Source organism: Poromitra crassiceps, assembly GCF_964638095.1.
Source record: "Poromitra crassiceps genome assembly, chromosome: 16".
In the NCBI taxonomy this organism is placed as follows: Eukaryota; Metazoa; Chordata; class Actinopteri; order Beryciformes; family Melamphaidae; genus Poromitra; species Poromitra crassiceps.
This window is the reverse complement of record NC_139645.1, coordinates 17,242,283-17,253,247: the sequence shown is the minus strand read 5'-3', so window position 1 is coordinate 17,253,247 and position 10,965 is coordinate 17,242,283. Positions and strand designations below refer to the sequence as shown.

The window sequence follows — 10,965 nt, the reverse complement described above, 5'->3', positions numbered from 1 at the left end:
CTTCGGTCCTCACACGAAAACGCTGTCAGTCTTCCTGCATTACTGTTTGACTCCTCACACATCAGTCATCGCACAATATGCAAGAACAACCAAAAACAACGAATGACAGCGTTTTCATGTGAGACGTGAGGAGTGATGACTGACAGCTAGTTTGAGTGATAAGTGAGGCACGTTGCAGGAGGAATGACAGCGTTTTCGTGTGAGGACCGAAGGTGTTTCAGAGCACACTCGACATGGTTTAGTAGGAGACACAAGAACTGACGATGCCCTAAAATGGTTGCCGTACTACGGGGAAAGGACAAGTCTTCCCACACCTGTATGAGAGTGCATGTTCACTTGAGTTTAACAACAGTTCCTGTGCCTTTTAAACAATTGCAGAATTGCCAAGAGGAAAGAAGCAAGACGTGATCATCACCTTCAACCTGAACATCAAGGGTAAGCTGCTGTTACTCCCATTATCAGCTTATGGGCCTTATCTTCCACCAGGCGCAAAAGTGGCGCACAGGCGCGGACTGCATAATCGGGCACGTTGTGCAAATGCCCGGTGGCCTGGCCTGCAAAAAAAAAAAAAAAAAAAATTGGTGCCCGCAGTCAGGCCACTCACTGAACAGCAGGCCAGGTGCCGCCTACTGGTTTACTAGTGGTTTTATTACTTTATTCAGGGTTAAAGTGGGTGCATCTCATTGTAAAATTGGACTCTGCCCAAATTGGGCTTCAAACGGCCCAAATTTGGCTTCAAACAACCCAAATTGGGCTTCAAACGGCCCAAATTGGGCTTCAAACGGCCCAAATCTGGCTTCAAACGGCGCAAATTGGGCTTCAAACGGCCCAAAGGGACGCCGGCATGCGCGTCGGCCCGTATCAGCCTGGCCTGCTTGGTATCTAATGCCCGGCCTGAATTATGATCCCAGTCCGCCCCTGGTGGCGCAAGACAGTGTCATTGCTGGTTTCCAACCTACACAGTTTATGTTTCACGACCAGCATGCATGTTGTCTAAATAGCAATTATACTTGTGCTCATCTGTGCTCCCGTGGGTGTACTGGTCTTTAAAGGAGGTGTGGCCAGGTGCATTGTTGTTGGTCTATTGCTGTCTTCAGGCATTGGAAAGTCCTTACGTTTGGACCAACAAAAACCCAGTCTTGCCTGATATGTAAAGGGTGCAGAAAGCTTGGTGTGAATTATAATATATTATTTGATAATTACCACTGATAAATAAGTAGGTATGGTATTACCAGGCTCTTACCATATCTATTGGATTGAATAGCATGGTTATTCCCTTTTCAATGCAATAAACACAAACCAGTTGAGTTGGTTGGAGGGTTTTCATAATATTTCCGCTGTAGTTTCTCTGTATTTACCTACTTATTTACCAGTGGTAAATACCCAATAATAAACTAGAGCTAATTTACATTTACCGTCAATATTGAGTAATTTCTTCTGAATCTGTCATTCAAATATAAATGTGTCAAGGTAGAAGCACTCTCGCTCTTAAAGGGAATTGGAGATGACACTTTGATTGGTTGAGTTCATGTTACTCCAAAACACACCTTTAACTTAAGTACAATTTGTGCCACAGACTGTGCATCCTGTAACTAGCTAAATTCATATATATGCGAAAGCATCACACTTTTCATCTGAAGGAGATGATACAGAGAGGTAACATGGAACGGAGATGGGCAATATTTCTCTCTGGAACGATGGCCATTGGCTAATGACTTGCTTGTCAGTTGTTGGCAAAATGGTTGTGTGTGCCTTTTAAAGTGTTTGATCATAATGATTTTCTTCACTTTCTCCACCAGACAATCATGAAGATCCAGTTTGTGTGTCTGCTGTTGGTTCTGATCTGTGCCACTGTGCCCCAGTCTGCAGACGCCAGTTATTCCTGGTTCAAAAGGAAGCATATCAATGAAGGGAATATAAATGCTTTTAACTGTGACGACGTGATGAATGATAACATCTTCTATATAAACGGCAAATGTAAGAACTTCAATACTTTCATCTTCGACAACAATCCTGATGCGAACATCAGGATCCTCTGTGAGGGAGTAATGGAAGATTATGTCAAAAGCAATACACTGTTTCACCTCATTGAGTGTTTGAGTACCTTGAACACCAATCCTAACAATACACCTCCGTGCAGCTATTATCCTGTATCTTCTGAACACGGCATAGAAATCTTATGTAGGAATGAGGAACCTGTGCACTTTGTTGGAATAGCGTAAGAGTCAGGAAACACTGAATAGTGTGATGAAATAGCACCTGTGTAATTCAGTTACCAGATGAATCAAATAAAAGTTTGACAGCCTACATTATTTTGTCTGCATGTGTTTCTTTATTTTGTGAGGTGATTGTGCACAATCACAATCACAAGATGTATTCACCTGAAAAGTGACCTGAAGTCACCTGGGCAAATCCGTCTCGTGCTGTTGAGTGACATCGCAATATGAAGTATCTAGTCTCATACCATATGAATATCAATCTATTGTTCAGCCACTAACTACTACATCCGACATGGGGAGAGAGAAAAGAGTGAGACAGACCATGGACAGACCATGGGTTGGTATGGCTGGAGTGGAAGAATGGATGAAGGATACAGAGCGAGACAGAAAAGAAGGGAGATGGATAATGAAGGAAGAACAGTGGAAATATGAGTGAACAGTGTGATGAGCACAAATGTTATTTCAAAAACAAAATATGTATAACCCCATTTTAACAATTGGTCACATTTAATCGTCACATAAGGAATTATTCCCTGGTCTATTTATGGGCTTGTTTTCTGAATAAATAAACCTCTGTAAAATCACAATCTGGGGTTGGAAAAACTGTCCACTTGGAACACTAAAGAACAGTGTAAAGAAGTATCAAGCTTCATAGGCAGCTTTAAGATGGTAGCTTTCAGGGACTGACTGATGTCTAAAGAAATATCATTTCCCAAATGGTGAAATGAACTCCATCAGCCAGAAAGAGCCAGGGCTGTGAAACCTTTTGTGAGGATGATGTACCAGGCTCCCACCAAGATCGCAAACAAAAGCCGCCATAGCTTCCTATAGCTTCTGATTACATGCACTGATCTGTTTTAACAGAGCCAATGGAGGCAGGAGTAACAGATTATTAGAGGATACAGACCAGCATAGTTCAACTGAATGTTTTGCTTAGATGTTGTTGATGCCATACAAGTGAGGGGTCCTTGATATGAAAAAGGTTGAGAATCAGTGATGTAGGCTACACATCAAGGTTTATGGAAAAGAGATCATGATAATGTACGGAGCAATTGAATGTCTCCATGGATGCCAGCTCCGTTATCACAACCAAAATAATCTAAGCAATAACGATGTGATCGCCTGACAAGAACCTTGTTAGCAAAATGTTTACAGCACTTTGACGAGGTGTCACATCATACTAAGTGTGTTAAACAACAGTCAGTTATCACTGTTTGTCCCTCTTATCATGCTTGCAGCAGCCACAACTGAACTGATTTGGAATCACGCACAGGGCAAATGATTTTAAATCATATATTAGACAATCACAACAGAGCACAAAGTTAACGTAATTCACAACGGAGTAGGCTACCTTACAAACCAAGGCTAGCTAATAGTGTTAGCTTGTTGTCTCTCCCTCCATGTCATAACAGCACAGAAAACACACCTTATCCCAAACCTCCGTTTTCGGTTATCAGTTCGTATCTGTATACAATTCCCGTCAATGCGGGGGGGGGTACGGTGGTGCAGTGGTAAGCGCTGTCACCTCACAGCTCGAAGGTCCTGGGTTCAATTCCCACCTGGGACGATGTGAACGCTGAAGGAATGCGTGCCCGTCCGCATGTCCTCGAGTGCCCACCGCCCGGGTGGTTTCGTCAAAAGGGCCTTTCTGTGTGGAGTTTGCATGTTCTCCCCGTGCTTCCCGGGGGTTTCCTTCATATAGGAACCCCCTTCACCAAAACATGCAATATCCTGGTTGCTAGTGTGGTTCCTCCTCTGGTCGTTAAGGGCGCCTGTTCAGAGGGAGGGGAACTGGTTGGAATAGCGTGAACCTCCCACGTGCTATGTCCTACCGGTGAAGCTTCCTCTGTCAGGTGAAAAGAAGCGGCTGACTGACTGCCCATGTCTCGGAGGAAGCATGGAGCCAGTCTCGGCTCTCCCCAGATCGGCAGAGGATGGAGTAGCAACCAGGATTGAGAAATCAAATGAGCACTAATGGGTAGGGGTGTCACGATACACTCAGTTCACGATACGATACGTATCACGATACTGGGTTCACGATAACGATACGATACGATACGATTTTAACAATATTTTTTTAAACTTGAATAATGACAATATATGACTGGAAAAGTAGTATTTTATTTGAAATGCACAAATACAAAACATGCTGTTGTGGGAAATTGTTATTACAATAACAACTAGAAAAAACATGAGATTGGAGATAAGACTTATCTTGAAATAAAATGAGTTACACCGTCACTTAGATTTACTTTGAACTAAAAGGTTTCTCAGCAGTATAAATTCTCATTATGCATCTTCAGTTTTTCTTCAAACTCAAACAACAAGACTTTTCTTAATCTATTTTTTATGCATCTTCAGTTTTTCCTGTCAAGTAAACAGTTTTGCCAGAAACTCAATTGAATGGTTTCTCTCCTGTATAACTTCTCATGTGTCTCTTCAGAGACTTGTTCAACTGAACTACTTTCCACACATTGAACTTCAACAAACAAAGACGTTTCTTTGTCTATTTTTGGAAAAAAAAAAAAAAAAAAAAAAAAGGGTTTTTTTTTTTTCTCTCGATATGAGATTTCATCTCAACGATACATATCGTGACGTTTTACTATCGCGAAATTTCGTGGGACGATATATTGTGACACCCCTACTAATGGGGGATAAAATGGGATTTTAAAAAATCGGGGGAAAAAAATAAAAATAAAAATCCCGTCAATGCCGAAATGCATTCTGGGCAGTGTCGAATTATCGTACCAGAGGGTCAAAATGCTATTGGTTTTGGTGGTAAGTTATGGTACAGATACGATAATTATCGTACGTCTGGTGTTTTGCAAAGTTTTCTGCTGTACACATTGACTGTATATTATTATTATTACAGTAAGTACAGTAGCCCGAGTGACGTCACAGGTGTTATCTGCACAGATGGGTTTCTTTTTCTTTTTTTTTACATGTGCATTATAATGCCACCTTTTTCTACATATTTCTGCCCTGGGAGCATGTTTGAATTTTGTTTTTGTTTTTTGGGGGTTATTTTCATAAGAATCTTGAGTCCTAACTGTAAATATATATATATATATTTTGTTTTACCTGCACCACGCTCTTTAAATGGATTTTTATGAATGGGAAGGTGATCTACCAGCACGGCCTTTGCGATCGACCGGTAGATATCAATCAGCATATCAATAATGGGAAGAGAGATGCTTTTAAGTGTGACGATGCGATGAAGGATGAGATCTTCACTAACGACGGCAAATGTAAGGTCTTTAATACTTTCATCTTCGGCGACACCAAGACAATCAAGGACATCTGTAAGAACATATTAAAGAATACTTAAGAATAACAGAGAGGATTCTTTGGTCAAAACCGTGAAATATTTTGAACTCATTGAATGTTGGATCATGGATGAAGGCAAAAAACCTTTGTGTCCCGTCTATCAATATCGACCTTTCTACTACCGCATAAGAACCAAATGTGAGAAACAGGAACCTGTGCACTTTGATGGAAAAGTACCAGATGAATCAAATAAAAGTTTGACAGCCTACATTATTTTGTCTGCATTTGTTTCTTTATTTTGTGAGGTGATTGTGCACAATCACAATCACAAGATGTATTCACCTGAAAAGTGACCTGAAGTCACCTGGGCAAATCCATCTCGTGCTGTAGAGTGACATCACAATATGAAGTATCTAGTCTCATACCATATGGATATCAATCTATTGTTCAGCCACTAACTACTACATCCGACATGGGGAGAGAGAAAAGAGTGAGACAGACCATGGACAGACCATGGGTTGGTATGGCTGAGTGGAAGAATGGATGAAGGATACAGAGCGAGAAAAAAAAGAAGGGAGATGGATAATGAAGGAAGAATAGTGAAAATATGAGTGAACAGTGTGATGAGCACAAATGTTATTTTGGAACACTAAAGAACAGTGTAAGGAAGTATCATGCTTCATAGGCAGCTTTAAGATGGTCCTGTAGCTTTCAGGGACTGAATTATGCTGTCTAAAGTTTAGACAGCATCATTCAATAGAGCCCGACCGATACTGGATTTTTGAGGCCGATGCCGATACCGATATTAGAGAGTAAAAAAATTCCAATATCGATATATCGGCCGATATTCTTATATTATATATACACATTATATTACACAATGTTTTTGCATTATCCCTCAAATATCAAACACTTGACAAATATATGACTTGACATGACTTGAGATAAGTAATGTAGGCAGGATATTTTACAGCTTATCAATAAACTTTATTGTCCAAATTGACATGAAACAGTAAACTTAACTGGGGATTTAATAATTATAAATAACTAGAAATACAAAAACACAAATATAACAAATATAAAATATAACTTGAATTAAGAAAAATATCAAATATACACAACATGTTGTCTATGACTTAAAAAATACAAAATAAAAAAATATTGGCATATCGGCCAACATATCGGCCGATAATATCGGTGGACTGATATATCGGTCGGGCTCTAGTCTAAAGAAATATCATTTCCCAAATGGTGAAATGAACTACATCACCCAGAAAGAGCCAAGGGCTGTGAAACCTTCTGCGAGGCCGAGGATGATGTACCAGGCTCCCACCAAGATCACAAACAAAAGCCGCCATAGCGTCCTATAGCTTCTGATTACATGCAAAGTTAAGTGAACATGCACTCTCATACAGGTGTGGGAAGACTTGTCCTCTCCCTCTGGGGCTGTGTGGCTACATGATTGGCTGGTCTCTTATCAAGACATTCAAAAGATACAATTTGAATATACTACTCTTGGCTGGTCTATTATCAAGACATTCAAAAGATACAATTTGAATATTTTATTCTCTCCATGTCCACATATGGAGCCTATATCAGGCTACTGAGGATATAATGGGTGTCTATATTTGGTCTATCTACAAATAAGCTCATGTTCAGTTAGGCTCGTTGTTTTGGTGTTCAAAAACAATTGATGTGGATGAAAACGGAAGAATAAACATCGCCTTTTCAAGTTTCAAGTATATATGTCTTCAGCTTAGTCAAGCACAGATATTGTGGATGGCATCAAAGCACATAGAGCAACCTTCAAAACACTACATTCATACTGTGTAGACCTACTGTACTAATATAAATCTATTAAAGTGTTGTCCACAGTCACTAAGCCAGGCAGATTTATAAACACATCTTTATTTCTCCATTTTGGCATTTTTGACCGCTGAAAAGCAACAAGCATATCTGAAGATGAGCTCATAGATAAACCAAATATGGAGTATATTTTTCCCTAGGGGTACTTGAGTATAGCTTGCAGGGGGGTACGTGGAAAGATTGGGGATTACAATTAATTTCAAAAATAATTAAAAAAATATACACATTCCAAGTAATTTCATAAGCCCATTGCTAAAATGGTATGTAGTTCCCCCCTGGCAGGTGTCAACTGTTACACACACTGTGAAGAGGTCACGTTCACACATGTTAAAACTGCGTGAAAACCAAGACAATCATGGATGAATGGCTTCAATCATAACCTGTCAGAATTGCATATTCATTTAATAATCAGTTGTGTTAGATACTAATTAATATGAGTTTAATAGAACACATTTAGGAGAATCATCGACACGCATGAGTGAGGGGGCACTAATTGGCATGGCAAAACAGCTCAAGGGGAACATACAGTAAGACAAAAAAAGGTTGGGAACCACTGGACTAGTGAACAAGCTAAATTGTTGTTGAACTCAAGTGAACATGCACTCATACAGGTTTGGAATGGCTAGCTAGTCCTCTCCCTCTGCTGCTGCATCCCCCCCCCCTCCCCATGGGTACATCTTAAACTGCATAGACCTGTATGTCTTGAACCATTTCAACACTGACTCCCTAAGTCATTAAGACAATATAATAGATATAGAAAACTGATTGATTTGATTAGTGAGAGGAAGAAATGAACTCTTCAGCCACTCCCTGGGAAATGTGTGATTCATCACTTTAAACCTTATTCAGACTAAGCTGGGCAAACTTGAAAATGTGTTTGTAGATAGACCAAATATCGACACCCATTTTAGCCTCAGTAGCCTGATATGTTCGGTCCAAATGTAAACATGGAGAGAATAGAATATTCAAATTGTATCTTTTGAATGTCTTGATAATAGACCAGCCAATCATGTTAGGCCACACAGCCCCAGAGGGAAAGGACAAGTCTTCCCACACCTGTATGAGAGTTCACTTGAGTTTAACAACAGTTTGTCAAAGGTGCTTACGCTTCCTGTGCCTTTTAAACAATTGCAGAATTGCCAAGAGGAAAGAAGCAAGACGTGATCATCACCTTCAACCTGAACATCAAGGGTAAGCTGCTGTTACTCCCATTATCAGCTTATGGGCCTTATCTTACACCCGGCGCAAAAGTGGCGCAAGACAGTGTCATTGCTGGTTTCCAACCTACACAGTTTAAGTTTCACGACCAGCACACATGTTGTCTAAATAGCAATTATACTTGTGCTCATCTGTGCTCCCGTGGGTGTACTGGTCTTTAAAGGAGGTGTGGCCAGGTGCATTGTTGTTGATCTATTGCTGTCTTCAGGCATTGGAAAGTCCTTACGCTTTGACCAACAAAAACCCAGTCTTGCCTGATATTTAAAGGGTGCAGAAAGCTTGGGTGTGAATTATAATATATTATTTGGTAATTACCACTGATAAATAAGTAGGTATGGTATTACCAGGCTCTTACCATATCTATTGGATTGGATAGCATGGTTATTCCCTTTTCAATGCAGTAAACACAAACTTAGTTGAGTTGGTTGGAGGGTTTTCATAGTATTTCCGCTGTAGTTTCTCTGTATTTACCTACTTATTTACCAGTGGTAAATACCCAATAATAAACTATAGCTCATTTACCATTTACCGTCAATATTTAGTAATTACGGGGCTGTAAAAGGACGCGTTACAAAACTGTTAATTTCTCCAACTTCTGAATCTGTAATTTAAATATAAATGTGTCAAGGTGCAAGCACTCTCGCTCTTAAAGGGAATTGGAGATGACACTTTGATTGGTTCATGTTACATGCATGTTCATGCCTGGCAGCTCCGGTGCAGCGCGCAGCACGCTTGAAAAATAGAACAGAAGCTGAAACTATCGCTGCAGCGTGGCTTCAGCGTGGCTTCAGCGTAGCTTCAGCATAGCTTCAGCGTGGCTGCAGCGTGGCTGCAGCGTGGCTTCAGCGTGGCTTCAGTGTGGCTTCAGTGTAGCTTCAGCATAGCTTCAGCGTGGCTGCAGCGTGGCTTCAGCGTGGCTTCAGCATAGCGTCAGCATAGCTTCAGCGTGGCTGCAGCGTGGCGTGGCGTGCGGCTGGTGTAAACGATCTCGCCTGTTAACAAGGACACAGACATGAAACTGCCATAGCGCTGCGTAGCTTCAGCATGGCTTTAGCGTGGCTTTGGCGTATGGTGTGAACGAAGGCTTAGACCATGCGCTATGGTTGTCAAAATAGGGCCCTATATGTCTTGGCGAAAGCATCACACTTTTCATCTGAAGGAGATGATACAGAGAGGTAACATGGAATGGAGATGGGCAATATTTCTCTCTGGAACGATGACCATTGGCTAATGACTTGCTTGTCAGTTGTTGGCAAAATGGTTGTGTGTGCCTTTTAAAGTGTTTGATAATAATTATTTTCTTCACTTTCTCCACCAGACAATCATGAAGATCCAGTTTGTGTGTCTGCTGTTGGTTCTGATCTGTGCCACACGTCAGTCTGATGCAAACCTCTTGGTCTTGACAACCACCAAGAACATGATCACGAAAGTCTGTAAGACTGTACAGGGCGATGTACAGGCCAAAGTGTGTCCCATCACCTGGGACACGATTAAAAGCATGTGCAGTGTGATTACAAAGTGTTAAGAGTCAGGAAACACTGAATAGTGTGATGAAATAGCACCTGTGTAATTCAGTTACCAGATTAATCAAATAAAAGTTTGACAGCCTACATTATTTTGTCTGCATTTGTTTCTTTATTTTGTGAGGTGATTGTGCACAATCACAATCACAAGATGTATTCACCTGAAAAGTGACCTGAAGTCACCTGGGCGAATCCATCTCGTGCTGTTGAGTGACATCACGATATGAAGTATCTAGTCTCATACCATATGGATATCAATCTATTGTTCAGCCACTAACTACTACATCCGACATGGGGAGAGAGAAAAGAGTGAGACAGACCATGGACAGACCATGGGTTGGTATGGCTGGAGTGGAAGAATGGATGAAGGACACAGAGTGAGAAAAAAAAGATGGATAAAAGATGAAAGAGATGGATAATGAAGGAAGAATAGTGAAAATATGAGTGAACAGTGTGATGAGCACAAATGTTATTTCAAAAACAAAATATGTATAAACCCATTTTAACAATTGGTCACATTTAATCGTCACATAAGGAATTATTCCCTGGTCTATTTATGGGCTCGTTTTCTGAATAAATAAACCTCTGTAAAATCACAATCTGGGGTTGGAAAAACTGTCCACTTGGAACACTAAAGAACAGTGTAAAGAAGTATCAAGCTTCATAGGCAGCTTTAAGATGGTAGCTTTCAGGGACTGAATGATGCTGTCTAAAAAAATATTTCCCAAATGGTGAAATGAACTCCATCAGCCAGAAAGAGCCAGGGCTGTGAAACCTTCTGTGAGGATGATGTACCAGGCTCCCACCACAATCGCAAACAAAAGCCGCCATAGCTTCCTATAGCTTCTGATTACATGCACTGATCTGTTTTA

At 40.7% G+C, this 10,965-nt stretch overlaps 1 long non-coding RNA gene across 1 annotated transcript; it reads left to right on the top strand.

Moving 5' to 3' along the window:
- The first annotated feature begins 353 nt into the window (after nt 1–353).
- Nucleotides 354–10,171, top strand: LOC310791341. The gene is made up of 3 exons (XR_014553433.1): nt 354–435; nt 8,487–8,543; nt 9,889–10,171. It is a non-coding gene; the product is annotated as an uncharacterized lncRNA (long non-coding RNA).
- Nucleotides 10,172–10,965: the final 794 nt, after the last annotated feature.